The sequence below is a fragment of the Staurois parvus genome, unplaced genomic scaffold, assembly GCF_062004578.1.
Source record: "Staurois parvus isolate SC_StPar_1 unplaced genomic scaffold, SC_StPar_1.0 ptg000543l, whole genome shotgun sequence".
Classification (NCBI taxonomy): Eukaryota; Metazoa; Chordata; class Amphibia; order Anura; family Ranidae; genus Staurois; species Staurois parvus.
This window is the reverse complement of record NW_028318339.1, coordinates 1,436,561-1,453,731: the sequence shown is the minus strand read 5'-3', so window position 1 is coordinate 1,453,731 and position 17,171 is coordinate 1,436,561. Positions and strand designations below refer to the sequence as shown.

Below are 17,171 nucleotides of genomic sequence, written 5' to 3'. Positions count from 1 at the left end.
ACCCCTGAATGAATCGATGTCATTCAGGTAAATGCTTGCTTATAGCAAAGGAAGTCTTTGCTATAAGCAAATTGTGTAAGAAAAGAAAAAAAAAAAACTGATCACTTCCCCAAAGTAGTACAATGTTACTGTGGTAACATTGTACTACTTTGGTCATAGGGAAATATGAAAAGAAAATCTTGAAGAAAAAGAAAAAAAATGTAATAAAAAATGAATAATAATAAAAAAAAAGTAAAAAAAATGATTTTTTTTTTTTTTTTTTTTCTTCCATACTGTCACCAGTCAGTGTCCCTGATCACCGCTATGCCAGTGATAGGATGACGCTGTACTGCACTGGTGACAGTATGTAAAAAAAAATAATTGTGACAATCATTTTTTTCATTTTCTGAAAAATTCGGACAAAAAAAATACAACTTCAAAAAACTCGCCATGCCTCTTATGAAATCCGTCGTACTGTCTACTTTACAAAAAGGGGTCATTTGGGGAATATCTGTACTGTTCTGACATTCTTGGGCCTCAAGAAATTAGATTGGCTGTCACTACTTCAGGATTGATCAATATTCAGACCTATACCAGAGTTTGTGAACTCTATCACTTTCCTACAAACTAAAAAATACATCCTAATTTGGGTTATTTTCACCAAAGACATGTAGCAGAATACATCTCGGCCTAAATTTATGAAGAACCATTACGGATTTGCGAACTTTTATAACAGAAACAAAGAAAACCGTGTTTTGTTTTTAAATTTTCGGTCTTTTTTGGTTAATTTAGCCAAAAATAAAAACCCCAGCGGTGATTAAATACCACCAAAAGAAAGCTCTAGTTGTGTGAAGAAAACGATGAAATGTTTGTTTGGGTACAATGTTGTATGACCGAGCGAATTGTCATTGAAATTGTGAGAGCGCTGAAACCTGAAAAATGGCCTGGGCAGGAAGGGGGTAAAAGTGCCCGGCATGGAAATGGTTCATCGATACGAGAAAATCAAAAAGAGCCGCCTAGCGGAGGATGGTTTCCATCCAACGACCTCTGGGCCAGCTCTGGGAAAGGTCCCCTGGCACTCAAGGTGAGGATGCCAAAAGTGCGCCCCTCCCCCGAGCTCCTTCATTCGGGAAAACAAAAAGGGAACCAGGGAACAAATGCCATAAGCGCTCGCTTACACCCTGAGCCCCCGCTCACACCCAAAACCATTTCAAAATCGGGCGACCTGCTGACACCAATGCCTATGCAAACCGCACCAAAAGCTCTGCTGCGTGCACTACTTTAGAGGTCGGCGCGGCTCCGACAAAGCCGGAACCGCACCCATAGGACCGCTGTAATAGCGGACAATAGGGTGCGACTTGGCCTACAGTTTTACAAGTCGCAGGCCAAGTTGCACCTGACGTGACCGGGGTGTAAGGGGCATGCCAGCGTGTGCGTTCTCGTAGCGCACCTCTAGGACAGACCACTCGTTTCAATAGGCTTCCCTAGGTGGATAGATGGCGCAGGCACCATTTTTAAAACCACAGAGATACATCAATCAATCAAAGTGAGTTGAAAATAATATAGCAAAAAAACAAAACCAATGGACTAAAATGGCTCTTTAATAATTACCAGGAAATCCAAATCCAAAATAGCCGCCTAGCAGAGGATGGTTTGGATCCAACCACCTCTGCTTTATGGGCCCAGCAAGGCATGGTGGGCGTGGCCTGCCTGCCTTCCCACAATGCCTCCTGGCAGAGCTGCTCACTTGCATGCGGTGTCCTGCTTAACAATAGCCTGTGTGCTCCTCATTTTCTTCAGTAAAATCAACTTTTCAACTGACAGACATTATTGATCACATTGATTATGATTATACAAAAAGCATTCTTAGAATTCATAAACATAGTTTGGCAGAAATAGCGCAGAACACCGACATTCAACGCTCTCCATAAGCTGATCTTCTGACCTCTTTGACGGCTTATATACCCCTCGGGCTCTCCCATTGCTTTGCCCCCCCGCATCGGCGGGTGGGCAGGATTACAATCGTGGAACGATACAGAGAAAATTAGCAAGCCCCTGCGTAAGGTTGACATGCTAACCCATGAAGCGGTCCCAAATTTTTTCCTCAAACAGCCTTCCTTCAATTCAATGCTTTGGATTTCTTGCTTTCTTTCTTTCTTTTTTTTTTTTTTTACTCTTAGCATCAACTATTTTAAAAAATAAAAATTACAAGCTGCGGCTTACGGTTAGAGCGCAACTGAAAGCTGCACGTGCCCTAGCGGCTTCTCCCACCAACCTTCTCTGAAGAAGAGCAGCACGCCTATGGGCATCCCACTGCCCCGTTAGTCTATGGGGGCGCTCCATTCTCTCACTCCTTCTCTTGGCTCCCCTTTCTTTCCCAATGCCTTTCTATACGGCCAGCTCTGGGAAAGCTCCCCCGGCACTCAAGGTGAGGATGCCAAAGTGCGCCCCTCCCCCGAGCCCCTTCATTCGGGAAAACAAAAAGGCAGCAAATGCCATAAGCGCTCTCTTACACCCTGAGCCCCCGCTCACATCAAAACCAATTTCAAAATTGGGTGACCTGCTGACACCAATGCCTATGCAAATCGCACCAAAAGCTCTGCTGCGTGCACTACTTTAGAAGTCGGCGCGGCTCCGACAAAGCCGGAACCGCACCCGTACGACCGCTCTAATAGCGGACAATAGGGTGCGACTTGGCCTACAGTTTTACAAGTCGCAGGCCAAGTTGCACCTGACGTGACCGGGGTGTAAGGGGCATGCCAGCGTGTGCGTTCTCATAGCGCACGTCTAGGACAGACCACTCGTTTCAATAGGCTTCCCTAGGTGAATAGATCGATTTTAAAACCACAGAGATACATAAATCAATCAAAGTGAGTTGAAAATAATATAGCAAAAAAACAAAACCAATGTACCTCGGACACGGCCGATGACAGATCTGAGTACCGGCCCCGTTGCTGGTACCATGTGACCTGCTGTGACCAATCACAGCAGGTCACATGACAGTTGTACACCATGGATGGCTTCATGCATGCCATCCATTGTCTACTAGTGTCTAGCTGTGAATCGTCACAGCGATCACATGCACATGTCATGTGATGAGCCGTGGCCAGATCACAGCTGAGCACAAAAAAAAAAAAAAAAAAAAAAACCCCTGAATGAATCGATGTCATTCAGGTAAATGCTTGCTTATAGCAAAGGAAGTCTTTGCTATAAGCAAATTGTGTAAGAAAAGAAAAAAAAAAAACTGATCACTTCCCCAAAGTAGTACAATGTTACTGTGGTAACATTGTACTACTTTGGTCATAGGGAAATATGAAAAGAAAATCTTGAAGAAAAAGAAAAAAAATGTAATAAAAAATGAATAATAATAAAAAAAAAGTAAAAAAAATGATTTTTTTTTTTTTTTTTTTTCTTCCATACTGTCACCAGTCAGTGTCCCTGATCACCGCTATGCCAGTGATAGGATGACGCTGTACTGCACTGGTGACAGTATGTAAAAAAAAATAATTGTGACAATCATTTTTTTCATTTTCTGAAAAATTCGGACAAAAAAAATACAACTTCAAAAAACTCGCCATGCCTCTTATGAAATCCGTCGTACTGTCTACTTTACAAAAAGGGGTCATTTGGGGAATATCTGTACTGTTCTGACATTCTTGGGCCTCAAGAAATTAGATTGGCTGTCACTACTTCAGGATTGATCAATATTCAGACCTATACCAGAGTTTGTGAACTCTATCACTTTCCTACAAACTAAAAAATACATCCTAATTTGGGTTATTTTCACCAAAGACATGTAGCAGAATACATCTCGGCCTAAATTTATGAAGAACCATTACGGATTTGCGAACTTTTATAACAGAAACAAAGAAAACCGTGTTTTGTTTTTAAATTTTCGGTCTTTTTTGGTTAATTTAGCCAAAAATAAAAACCCCAGCGGTGATTAAATACCACCAAAAGAAAGCTCTAGTTGTGTGAAGAAAACGATGAAATGTTTGTTTGGGTACAATGTTGTATGACCGAGCGAATTGTCATTGAAATTGTGAGAGCGCTGAAACCTGAAAAATGGCCTGGGCAGGAAGGGGGTAAAAGTGCCCGGCATGGAAATGGTTCATCGATACGAGAAAATCAAAAAGAGCCGCCTAGCGGAGGATGGTTTCCATCCAACGACCTCTGGGCCAGCTCTGGGAAAGGTCCCCTGGCACTCAAGGTGAGGATGCCAAAAGTGCGCCCCTCCCCCGAGCTCCTTCATTCGGGAAAACAAAAAGGGAACCAGGGAACAAATGCCATAAGCGCTCGCTTACACCCTGAGCCCCCGCTCACACCCAAAACCATTTCAAAATCGGGCGACCTGCTGACACCAATGCCTATGCAAACCGCACCAAAAGCTCTGCTGCGTGCACTACTTTAGAGGTCGGCGCGGCTCCGACAAAGCCGGAACCGCACCCATAGGACCGCTGTAATAGCGGACAATAGGGTGCGACTTGGCCTACAGTTTTACAAGTCGCAGGCCAAGTTGCACCTGACGTGACCGGGGTGTAAGGGGCATGCCAGCGTGTGCGTTCTCGTAGCGCACCTCTAGGACAGACCACACGTTTCAATAGGCTTCCCTAGGTGGATAGATGGCGCAGGCACCATTTTTAAAACCACAGAGATACATCAATCAATCAAAGTGAGTTGAAAATAATATAGCAAAAAAACAAAACCAATGGACTAAAATGGCTCTTTAATAATTACCAGGAAATCCAAATCCAAAATAGCCGCCTAGCAGAGGATGGTTTGGATCCAACCACCTCTGCTTTATGGGCCCAGCAAGGCATGGTGGGCGTGGCCTGCCTGCCTTCCCACAATGCCTCCTGGCAGAGCTGCTCACTTGCATGCGGTGTCCTGCTTAACAATAGCCTGTGTGCTCCTCATTTTCTTCAGTAAAATCAACTTTTCAACTGACAGACATTATTGATCACATTGATTATGATTATACAAAAAGCATTCTTAGAATTCATAAACATAGTTTGGCAGAAATAGCGCAGAACACCGACATTCAACGCTCTCCATAAGCTGATCTTCTGACCTCTTTGACGGCTTATATACCCCTCGGGCTCTCCCATTGCTTTGCCCCCCGCATCGGCGGGTGGGCAGGATTACAATCGTGGAACGATACAGAGAAAATTAGCAAGCCCCTGCGTAAGGTTGACATGCTAACCCATGAAGCGGTCCCAAATTTTTTCCTCAAACAGCCTTCCTTCAATTCAATGCTTTGGATTTCTTGCTTTCTTTCTTTCTTTTTTTTTTTTTTTACTCTTAGCATCAACTATTTTAAAAAATAAAAATTACAAGCTGCGGCTTACGGTTAGAGCGCAACTGAAAGCTGCACGTGCCCTAGCGGCTTCTCCCACCAACCTTCTCTGAAGAAGAGCAGCACGCCTATGGGCATCCCACTGCCCCGTTAGTCTATGGGGGCGCTCCATTCTCTCACTCCTTCTCTTGGCTCCCCTTTCTTTCCCAATGCCTTTCTATACGGCCAGCTCTGGGAAAGCTCCCCCGGCACTCAAGGTGAGGATGCCAAAGTGCGCCCCTCCCCCGAGCCCCTTCATTCGGGAAAACAAAAAGGCAGCAAATGCCATAAGCGCTCTCTTACACCCTGAGCCCCCGCTCACATCAAAACCAATTTCAAAATTGGGTGACCTGCTGACACCAATGCCTATGCAAATCGCACCAAAAGCTCTGCTGCGTGCACTACTTTAGAAGTCGGCGCGGCTCCGACAAAGCCGGAACCGCACCCGTACGACCGCTCTAATAGCGGACAATAGGGTGCGACTTGGCCTACAGTTTTACAAGTCGCAGGCCAAGTTGCACCTGACGTGACCGGGGTGTAAGGGGCATGCCAGCGTGTGCGTTCTCATAGCGCACGTCTAGGACAGACCACTCGTTTCAATAGGCTTCCCTAGGTGAATAGATCGATTTTAAAACCACAGAGATACATAAATCAATCAAAGTGAGTTGAAAATAATATAGCAAAAAAACAAAACCAATGTACCTCGGACACGGCCGATGACAGATCTGAGTACCGGCCCCGTTGCTGGTACCATGTGACCTGCTGTGACCAATCACAGCAGGTCACATGACAGTTGTACACCATGGATGGCTTCATGCATGCCATCCATTGTCTACTAGTGTCTAGCTGTGAATCGTCACAGCGATCACATGCACATGTCATGTGATGAGCCGTGGCCAGATCACAGCTGAGCACAAAAAAAAAAAAAAAAAAACAAACCCCTGAATGAATCGATGTCATTCAGGTAAATGCTTGCTTATAGCAAAGGAAGTCTTTGCTATAAGCAAATTGTGTAAGAAAAGAAAAAAAAAAAACTGATCACTTCCCCAAAGTAGTACAATGTTACTGTGGTAACATTGTACTACTTTGGTCATAGGGAAATATGAAAAGAAAATCTTGAAGAAAAAGAAAAAAAATGTAATAAAAAATGAATAATAATAAAAAAAAAGTAAAAAAAATGATTTTTTTTTTTTTTTTTTTTCTTCCATACTGTCACCAGTCAGTGTCCCTGATCACCGCTATGCCAGTGATAGGATGACGCTGTACTGCACTGGTGACAGTATGTAAAAAAAAATAATTGTGACAATCATTTTTTTCATTTTCTGAAAAATTCGGACAAAAAAAATACAACTTCAAAAAACTCGCCATGCCTCTTATGAAATCCGTCGTACTGTCTACTTTACAAAAAGGGGTCATTTGGGGAATATCTGTACTGTTCTGACATTCTTGGGCCTCAAGAAATTAGATTGGCTGTCACTACTTCAGGATTGATCAATATTCAGACCTATACCAGAGTTTGTGAACTCTATCACTTTCCTACAAACTAAAAAATACATCCTAATTTGGGTTATTTTCACCAAAGACATGTAGCAGAATACATCTCGGCCTAAATTTATGAAGAACCATTACGGATTTGCGAACTTTTATAACAGAAACAAAGAAAACCGTGTTTTGTTTTTAAATTTTCGGTCTTTTTTGGTTAATTTAGCCAAAAATAAAAACCCCAGCGGTGATTAAATACCACCAAAAGAAAGCTCTAGTTGTGTGAAGAAAACGATGAAATGTTTGTTTGGGTACAATGTTGTATGACCGAGCGAATTGTCATTGAAATTGTGAGAGCGCTGAAACCTGAAAAATGGCCTGGGCAGGAAGGGGGTAAAAGTGCCCGGCATGGAAATGGTTCATCGATACGAGAAAATCAAAAAGAGCCGCCTAGCGGAGGATGGTTTCCATCCAACGACCTCTGGGCCAGCTCTGGGAAAGGTCCCCTGGCACTCAAGGTGAGGATGCCAAAAGTGCGCCCCTCCCCCGAGCTCCTTCATTCGGGAAAACAAAAAGGGAACCAGGGAACAAATGCCATAAGCGCTCGCTTACACCCTGAGCCCCCGCTCACACCCAAAACCATTTCAAAATCGGGCGACCTGCTGACACCAATGCCTATGCAAACCGCACCAAAAGCTCTGCTGCGTGCACTACTTTAGAGGTCGGCGCGGCTCCGACAAAGCCGGAACCGCACCCATAGGACCGCTGTAATAGCGGACAATAGGGTGCGACTTGGCCTACAGTTTTACAAGTCGCAGGCCAAGTTGCACCTGACGTGACCGGGGTGTAAGGGGCATGCCAGCGTGTGCGTTCTCGTAGCGCACCTCTAGGACAGACCACTCGTTTCAATAGGCTTCCCTAGGTGAATAGATCGATTTTAAAACCACAGAGATACATAAATCAATCAAAGTGAGTTGAAAATAATATAGCAAAAAAACAAAACCAATGTACCTCGGACACGGCCGATGACAGATCTGAGTACCGGCCCCGTTGCTGGTACCATGTGACCTGCTGTGACCAATCACAGCAGGTCACATGACAGTTGTACACCATGGATGGCTTCATGCATGCCATCCATTGTCTACTAGTGTCTAGCTGTGAATCGTCACAGCGATCACATGCACATGTCATGTGATGAGCCGTGGCCAGATCACAGCTGAGCACAAAAAAAAAAAAACAAAAAAAAAACAAACCCCTGAATGAATCGATGTCATTCAGGTAAATGCTTGCTTATAGCAAAGGAAGTCTTTGCTATAAGCAAATTGTGTAAGAAAAGAAAAAAAAAAAACTGATCACTTCCCCAAAGTAGTACAATGTTACTGTGGTAACATTGTACTACTTTGGTCATAGGGAAATATGAAAAGAAAATCTTGAAGAAAAAGAAAAAAAATGTAATAAAAAATGAACAATAATAAAAAAAAAAGTAAAAAAAATGATTTTTTTTTTTTTTTTTTTTTCCCCCATACTGTCACCAGTCAGTGTCCCTGATCACCGCTATGCCAGTGATAGGATGACGCTGTACTGCACTGGTGACAGTATGTAAAAAAAAATAATTGTGACAATCATTTTTTTCATTTTCTGAAAAATTCGGACAAAAAAAATACAACTTCAAAAAACTCGCCATGCCTCTTATGAAATCCGTCGTACTGTCTACTTTACAAAAAGGGGTCATTTGGGGAATATCTGTACTGTTCTGACATTCTTGGGCCTCAAGAAATTAGATTGGCTGTCACTACTTCAGGATTGATCAATATTCAGACCTATACCAGAGTTTGTGAACTCTATCACTTTCCTACAAACTAAAAAATACATCCTAATTTGGGTTATTTTCACCAAAGACATGTAGCAGAATACATCTCGGCCTAAATTTATGAAGAACCATTACGGATTTGCGAACTTTTATAACAGAAACAAAGAAAACCGTGTTTTGTTTTTAAATTTTCGGTCTTTTTTGGTTAATTTAGCCAAAAATAAAAACCCCAGCGGTGATTAAATACCACCAAAAGAAAGCTCTAGTTGTGTGAAGAAAACGATGAAATGTTTGTTTGGGTACAATGTTGTATGACCGAGCGAATTGTCATTGAAATTGTGAGAGCGCTGAAACCTGAAAAATGGCCTGGGCAGGAAGGGGGTAAAAGTGCCCGGCATGGAAATGGTTCATCGATACGAGAAAATCAAAAAGAGCCGCCTAGCGGAGGATGGTTTCCATCCAACGACCTCTGGGCCAGCTCTGGGAAAGGTCCCCTGGCACTCAAGGTGAGGATGCCAAAAGTGCGCCCCTCCCCCGAGCTCCTTCATTCGGGAAAACAAAAAGGGAACCAGGGAACAAATGCCATAAGCGCTCGCTTACACCCTGAGCCCCCGCTCACACCCAAAACCATTTCAAAATCGGGCGACCTGCTGACACCAATGCCTATGCAAACCGCACCAAAAGCTCTGCTGCGTGCACTACTTTAGAGGTCGGCGCGGCTCCGACAAAGCCGGAACCGCACCCATAGGACCGCTGTAATAGCGGACAATAGGGTGCGACTTGGCCTACAGTTTTACAAGTCGCAGGCCAAGTTGCACCTGACGTGACCGGGGTGTAAGGGGCATGCCAGCGTGTGCGTTCTCGTAGCGCACCTCTAGGACAGACCACTCGTTTCAATAGGCTTCCCTAGGTGGATAGATGGCGCAGGCACCATTTTTAAAACCACAGAGATACATCAATCAATCAAAGTGAGTTGAAAATAATATAGCAAAAAAACAAAACCAATGGACTAAAATGGCTCTTTAATAATTACCAGGAAATCCAAATCCAAAATAGCCGCCTAGCAGAGGATGGTTTGGATCCAACCACCTCTGCTTTATGGGCCCAGCAAGGCATGGTGGGCGTGGCCTGCCTGCCTTCCCACAATGCCTCCTGGCAGAGCTGCTCACTTGCATGCGGTGTCCTGCTTAACAATAGCCTGTGTGCTCCTCATTTTCTTCAGTAAAATCAACTTTTCAACTGACAGACATTATTGATCACATTGATTATGATTATACAAAAAGCATTCTTAGAATTCATAAACATAGTTTGGCAGAAATAGCGCAGAACACCGACATTCAACGCTCTCCATAAGCTGATCTTCTGACCTCTTTGACGGCTTATATACCCCTCGGGCTCTCCCATTGCTTTGCCCCCCCGCATCGGCGGGTGGGCAGGATTACAATCGTGGAACGATACAGAGAAAATTAGCAAGCCCCTGCGTAAGGTTGACATGCTAACCCATGAAGCGGTCCCAAATTTTTTCCTCAAACAGCCTTCCTTCAATTCAATGCTTTGGATTTCTTGCTTTCTTTCTTTCTTTTTTTTTTTTTTTACTCTTAGCATCAACTATTTTAAAAAATAAAAATTACAAGCTGCGGCTTACGGTTAGAGCGCAACTGAAAGCTGCACGTGCCCTAGCGGCTTCTCCCACCAACCTTCTCTGAAGAAGAGCAGCACGCCTATGGGCATCCCACTGCCCCGTTAGTCTATGGGGGCGCTCCATTCTCTCACTCCTTCTCTTGGCTCCCCTTTCTTTCCCAATGCCTTTCTATACGGCCAGCTCTGGGAAAGCTCCCCCGGCACTCAAGGTGAGGATGCCAAAGTGCGCCCCTCCCCCGAGCCCCTTCATTCGGGAAAACAAAAAGGCAGCAAATGCCATAAGCGCTCTCTTACACCCTGAGCCCCCGCTCACATCAAAACCAATTTCAAAATTGGGTGACCTGCTGACACCAATGCCTATGCAAATCGCACCAAAAGCTCTGCTGCGTGCACTACTTTAGAAGTCGGCGCGGCTCCGACAAAGCCGGAACCGCACCCGTACGACCGCTCTAATAGCGGACAATAGGGTGCGACTTGGCCTACAGTTTTACAAGTCGCAGGCCAAGTTGCACCTGACGTGACCGGGGTGTAAGGGGCATGCCAGCGTGTGCGTTCTCATAGCGCACGTCTAGGACAGACCACTCGTTTCAATAGGCTTCCCTAGGTGAATAGATCGATTTTAAAACCACAGAGATACATAAATCAATCAAAGTGAGTTGAAAATAATATAGCAAAAAAACAAAACCAATGTACCTCGGACACGGCCGATGACAGATCTGAGTACCGGCCCCGTTGCTGGTACCATGTGACCTGCTGTGACCAATCACAGCAGGTCACATGACAGTTGTACACCATGGATGGCTTCATGCATGCCATCCATTGTCTACTAGTGTCTAGCTGTGAATCGTCACAGCGATCACATGCACATGTCATGTGATGAGCCGTGGCCAGATCACAGCTGAGCACAAAAAAAAAAAACAAACCCCTGAATGAATCGATGTCATTCAGGTAAATGCTTGCTTATAGCAAAGGAAGTCTTTGCTATAAGCAAATTGTGTAAGAAAAGAAAAAAAAAAAACTGATCACTTCCCCAAAGTAGTACAATGTTACTGTGGTAACATTGTACTACTTTGGTCATAGGGAAATATGAAAAGAAAATCTTGAAGAAAAAGAAAAAAAATGTAATAAAAAATGAACAATAATAAAAAAAAAAGTAAAAAAAATGATTTTTTTTTTTTTTTTTTTTTCCCCCATACTGTCACCAGTCAGTGTCCCTGATCACCGCTATGCCAGTGATAGGATGACGCTGTACTGCACTGGTGACAGTATGTAAAAAAAAATAATTGTGACAATCATTTTTTTCATTTTCTGAAAAATTCGGACAAAAAAAATACAACTTCAAAAAACTCGCCATGCCTCTTATGAAATCCGTCGTACTGTCTACTTTACAAAAAGGGGTCATTTGGGGAATATCTGTACTGTTCTGACATTCTTGGGCCTCAAGAAATTAGATTGGCTGTCACTACTTCAGGATTGATCAATATTCAGACCTATACCAGAGTTTGTGAACTCTATCACTTTCCTACAAACTAAAAAATACATCCTAATTTGGGTTATTTTCACCAAAGACATGTAGCAGAATACATCTCGGCCTAAATTTATGAAGAACCATTACGGATTTGCGAACTTTTATAACAGAAACAAAGAAAACCGTGTTTTGTTTTTAAATTTTCGGTCTTTTTTGGTTAATTTAGCCAAAAATAAAAACCCCAGCGGTGATTAAATACCACCAAAAGAAAGCTCTAGTTGTGTGAAGAAAACGATGAAATGTTTGTTTGGGTACAATGTTGTATGACCGAGCGAATTGTCATTGAAATTGTGAGAGCGCTGAAACCTGAAAAATGGCCTGGGCAGGAAGGGGGTAAAAGTGCCCGGCATGGAAATGGTTCATCGATACGAGAAAATCAAAAAGAGCCGCCTAGCGGAGGATGGTTTCCATCCAACGACCTCTGGGCCAGCTCTGGGAAAGGTCCCCTGGCACTCAAGGTGAGGATGCCAAAAGTGCGCCCCTCCCCCGAGCTCCTTCATTCGGGAAAACAAAAAGGGAACCAGGGAACAAATGCCATAAGCGCTCGCTTACACCCTGAGCCCCCGCTCACACCCAAAACCATTTCAAAATCGGGCGACCTGCTGACACCAATGCCTATGCAAACCGCACCAAAAGCTCTGCTGCGTGCACTACTTTAGAGGTCGGCGCGGCTCCGACAAAGCCGGAACCGCACCCATAGGACCGCTGTAATAGCGGACAATAGGGTGCGACTTGGCCTACAGTTTTACAAGTCGCAGGCCAAGTTGCACCTGACGTGACCGGGGTGTAAGGGGCATGCCAGCGTGTGCGTTCTCGTAGCGCACCTCTAGGACAGACCACTCGTTTCAATAGGCTTCCCTAGGTGGATAGATGGCGCAGGCACCATTTTTAAAACCACAGAGATACATCAATCAATCAAAGTGAGTTGAAAATAATATAGCAAAAAAACAAAACCAATGGACTAAAATGGCTCTTTAATAATTACCAGGAAATCCAAATCCAAAATAGCCGCCTAGCAGAGGATGGTTTGGATCCAACCACCTCTGCTTTATGGGCCCAGCAAGGCATGGTGGGCGTGGCCTGCCTGCCTTCCCACAATGCCTCCTGGCAGAGCTGCTCACTTGCATGCGGTGTCCTGCTTAACAATAGCCTGTGTGCTCCTCATTTTCTTCAGTAAAATCAACTTTTCAACTGACAGACATTATTGATCACATTGATTATGATTATACAAAAAGCATTCTTAGAATTCATAAACATAGTTTGGCAGAAATAGCGCAGAACACCGACATTCAACGCTCTCCATAAGCTGATCTTCTGACCTCTTTGACGGCTTATATACCCCTCGGGCTCTCCCATTGCTTTGCCCCCCCGCATCGGCGGGTGGGCAGGATTACAATCGTGGAACGATACAGAGAAAATTAGCAAGCCCCTGCGTAAGGTTGACATGCTAACCCATGAAGCGGTCCCAAATTTTTTCCTCAAACAGCCTTCCTTCAATTCAATGCTTTGGATTTCTTGCTTTCTTTCTTTCTTTTTTTTTTTTTTTACTCTTAGCATCAACTATTTTAAAAAATAAAAATTACAAGCTGCGGCTTACGGTTAGAGCGCAACTGAAAGCTGCACGTGCCCTAGCGGCTTCTCCCACCAACCTTCTCTGAAGAAGAGCAGCACGCCTATGGGCATCCCACTGCCCCGTTAGTCTATGGGGGCGCTCCATTCTCTCACTCCTTCTCTTGGCTCCCCTTTCTTTCCCAATGCCTTTCTATACGGCCAGCTCTGGGAAAGCTCCCCCGGCACTCAAGGTGAGGATGCCAAAGTGCGCCCCTCCCCCGAGCCCCTTCATTCGGGAAAACAAAAAGGCAGCAAATGCCATAAGCGCTCTCTTACACCCTGAGCCCCCGCTCACATCAAAACCAATTTCAAAATTGGGTGACCTGCTGACACCAATGCCTATGCAAATCGCACCAAAAGCTCTGCTGCGTGCACTACTTTAGAAGTCGGCGCGGCTCCGACAAAGCCGGAACCGCACCCGTACGACCGCTCTAATAGCGGACAATAGGGTGCGACTTGGCCTACAGTTTTACAAGTCGCAGGCCAAGTTGCACCTGACGTGACCGGGGTGTAAGGGGCATGCCAGCGTGTGCGTTCTCATAGCGCACGTCTAGGACAGACCACTCGTTTCAATAGGCTTCCCTAGGTGAATAGATCGATTTTAAAACCACAGAGATACATAAATCAATCAAAGTGAGTTGAAAATAATATAGCAAAAAAACAAAACCAATGTACCTCGGACACGGCCGATGACAGATCTGAGTACCGGCCCCGTTGCTGGTACCATGTGACCTGCTGTGACCAATCACAGCAGGTCACATGACAGTTGTACACCATGGATGGCTTCATGCATGCCATCCATTGTCTACTAGTGTCTAGCTGTGAATCGTCACAGCGATCACATGCACATGTCATGTGATGAGCCGTGGCCAGATCACAGCTGAGCACAAAAAAAAAAAACAAACCCCTGAATGAATCGATGTCATTCAGGTAAATGCTTGCTTATAGCAAAGGAAGTCTTTGCTATAAGCAAATTGTGTAAGAAAAGAAAAAAAAAAAACTGATCACTTCCCCAAAGTAGTACAATGTTACTGTGGTAACATTGTACTACTTTGGTCATAGGGAAATATGAAAAGAAAATCTTGAAGAAAAAGAAAAAAAATGTAATAAAAAATGAACAATAATAAAAAAAAAAGTAAAAAAAATGATTTTTTTTTTTTTTTTTTTTTCCCCCATACTGTCACCAGTCAGTGTCCCTGATCACCGCTATGCCAGTGATAGGATGACGCTGTACTGCACTGGTGACAGTATGTAAAAAAAAATAATTGTGACAATCATTTTTTTCATTTTCTGAAAAATTCGGACAAAAAAAATACAACTTCAAAAAACTCGCCATGCCTCTTATGAAATCCGTCGTACTGTCTACTTTACAAAAAGGGGTCATTTGGGGAATATCTGTACTGTTCTGACATTCTTGGGCCTCAAGAAATTAGATTGGCTGTCACTACTTCAGGATTGATCAATATTCAGACCTATACCAGAGTTTGTGAACTCTATCACTTTCCTACAAACTAAAAAATACATCCTAATTTGGGTTATTTTCACCAAAGACATGTAGCAGAATACATCTCGGCCTAAATTTATGAAGAACCATTACGGATTTGCGAACTTTTATAACAGAAACAAAGAAAACCGTGTTTTGTTTTTAAATTTTCGGTCTTTTTTGGTTAATTTAGCCAAAAATAAAAACCCCAGCGGTGATTAAATACCACCAAAAGAAAGCTCTAGTTGTGTGAAGAAAACGATGAAATGTTTGTTTGGGTACAATGTTGTATGACCGAGCGAATTGTCATTGAAATTGTGAGAGCGCTGAAACCTGAAAAATGGCCTGGGCAGGAAGGGGGTAAAAGTGCCCGGCATGGAAATGGTTCATCGATACGAGAAAATCAAAAAGAGCCGCCTAGCGGAGGATGGTTTCCATCCAACGACCTCTGGGCCAGCTCTGGGAAAGGTCCCCTGGCACTCAAGGTGAGGATGCCAAAAGTGCGCCCCTCCCCCGAGCTCCTTCATTCGGGAAAACAAAAAGGGAACCAGGGAACAAATGCCATAAGCGCTCGCTTACACCCTGAGCCCCCGCTCACACCCAAAACCATTTCAAAATCGGGCGACCTGCTGACACCAATGCCTATGCAAACCGCACCAAAAGCTCTGCTGCGTGCACTACTTTAGAGGTCGGCGCGGCTCCGACAAAGCCGGAACCGCACCCATAGGACCGCTGTAATAGCGGACAATAGGGTGCGACTTGGCCTACAGTTTTGCAAGTCGCAGGCCAAGTTGCACCTGACGTGACCGGGGTGTAAGGGGCATGCCAGCGTGTGCGTTCTCGTAGCGCACGTCTAGGACAGACCACTCGTTTCAATAGGCTTCCCTAGGTGAATAGATCGATTTTAAAACCACAGAGATACAGTTGTGACCAAAATTATTCAACCCCCAATGCTGTAAAGGGGTTTAGGGACTATAGTGTACATTTGGAATTGTATTCAGAATCAAATCCTACAAGGACGTTGTAACTACCCAAATGCAACTAAAATGACATCAATTGTTTATGTAATACAGTAGTAAATGGTTCTTATGTGGTTTCTTCATTGCCACAATTATTCAACCCCTTAAAGACTACCACTCTGAAGAACAGAGGTTCATACAGGTGCTTTCCATCAGGTATTGAAAACACCTGTGGATGTCACCGAGCAGCAATCAAGCATAATAAGCACCAATTAGGCAGCTTTAAAATGACTGTGATACTCAGCTCCTTCTAGACATTTACTGGTGTGGTTACAAACATGGTGAAGGCAAGAGAATGGTCCAGGAAGACAAGAGAAGAGGTGATTTCTCTTCACAGGAAGGGCAATGGCTATAAGAAGATTGCAAAGATGTTAAACATACCAAGAGACACCTTAGGAAGCATCATTCGCAAATTCAAGGCAAAGGGCACTGTTGAAACGCTACCTGGTCGTGGCAGAAAGAAGATGCTGACTTCGACTGCTGTGCGCTACCTGAAGCGTAGAGTGGAGAGAAGTCCCCGTGTGACTGCTGAGGAACTGAGAAAAGATTTGTCAGATGTGGGTACAGAAGTTTCAGCCCAGACAATAAGACGCACACTGCGTAATGAAGGCCTCCGTGCCAGAACTCCCAGGCGTACCCCCTTGCTGTCTCCAAAGAATAAGAAGAGTCGACTGCAGTATGCCAAAAGCCATGTGGACAAACCACAAAAGTTGTGGGATAGTGTTCTGTGGACTGATGAAACAAAATTAGAACTGTTTGGGCCCATGGATCAACGCTATGTTTGGAGGAGGAAGAACAAGGCCTATGATGAAAAGAACACCTTGCCTACTGTGAAGCATGGTGGAGGGTCAATCATGCTTTGGGGCTGTTTTGCTTCTGCAGGTACAGGGAAGCTTCAGCGTGTGCAAGGTACCATGAATTCTCTTCAGTACCAGGAGATATTGGATGGAAACGTGATGCAGTCCGTCACACACCTGAGGCTTGGGAGACGTTGGACCTTTCAACAGGACAATGATCCCAAGCATACCTCCAAGTCCACTAGAGCATGGTTGCAGAGGAAAGGCTGGAACATTTTGGAGTGGCCATCGCAGTCACCAGACTTAAATCCGATTGAGAACCTCTGGTGGGACTTAAAGAAAGCAGTTGCAGTGCGCAAGCCTAAGAATGTGACTGAACTGGAGGCCTTTGCCCATGAAGAATGGGCGAAGATACCCGTAGATCGCTGCAAGACACTTGTGTCAAGCTATGCTTCACGTTTAAAAGCTGTTATAACTGTAAAAGGA

At 44.3% G+C, this 17,171-nt stretch overlaps 1 protein-coding gene and 4 non-coding genes across 6 annotated transcripts in view; 4 read left to right on the top strand and 1 right to left on the bottom strand.

Moving 5' to 3' along the window:
• Positions 1 to 17,171, bottom strand: part of TASP1 (taspase 1) — a 663,695-nt gene that overhangs the window by 539,075 nt on the left and 107,449 nt on the right. The window lies entirely within an intron of this gene.
• On the top strand, positions 1,973 to 2,079 carry LOC149451305 (U6 spliceosomal RNA). Its single transcript, XR_016315117.1, has one exon. It is a non-coding gene; the product is annotated as a U6 spliceosomal RNA (small nuclear RNA).
• On the top strand, positions 5,093 to 5,204 carry LOC149451304 (U6 spliceosomal RNA). Its single transcript, XR_016315075.1, has one exon. It is a non-coding gene; the product is annotated as a U6 spliceosomal RNA (small nuclear RNA).
• Positions 10,022 to 10,128, top strand: LOC149451303 (U6 spliceosomal RNA). Its single transcript, XR_016315116.1, has one exon. It is a non-coding gene; the product is annotated as a U6 spliceosomal RNA (small nuclear RNA).
• LOC149451302 (U6 spliceosomal RNA) lies at positions 13,143 to 13,249 on the top strand. Its single transcript, XR_016315115.1, has one exon. It is a non-coding gene; the product is annotated as a U6 spliceosomal RNA (small nuclear RNA).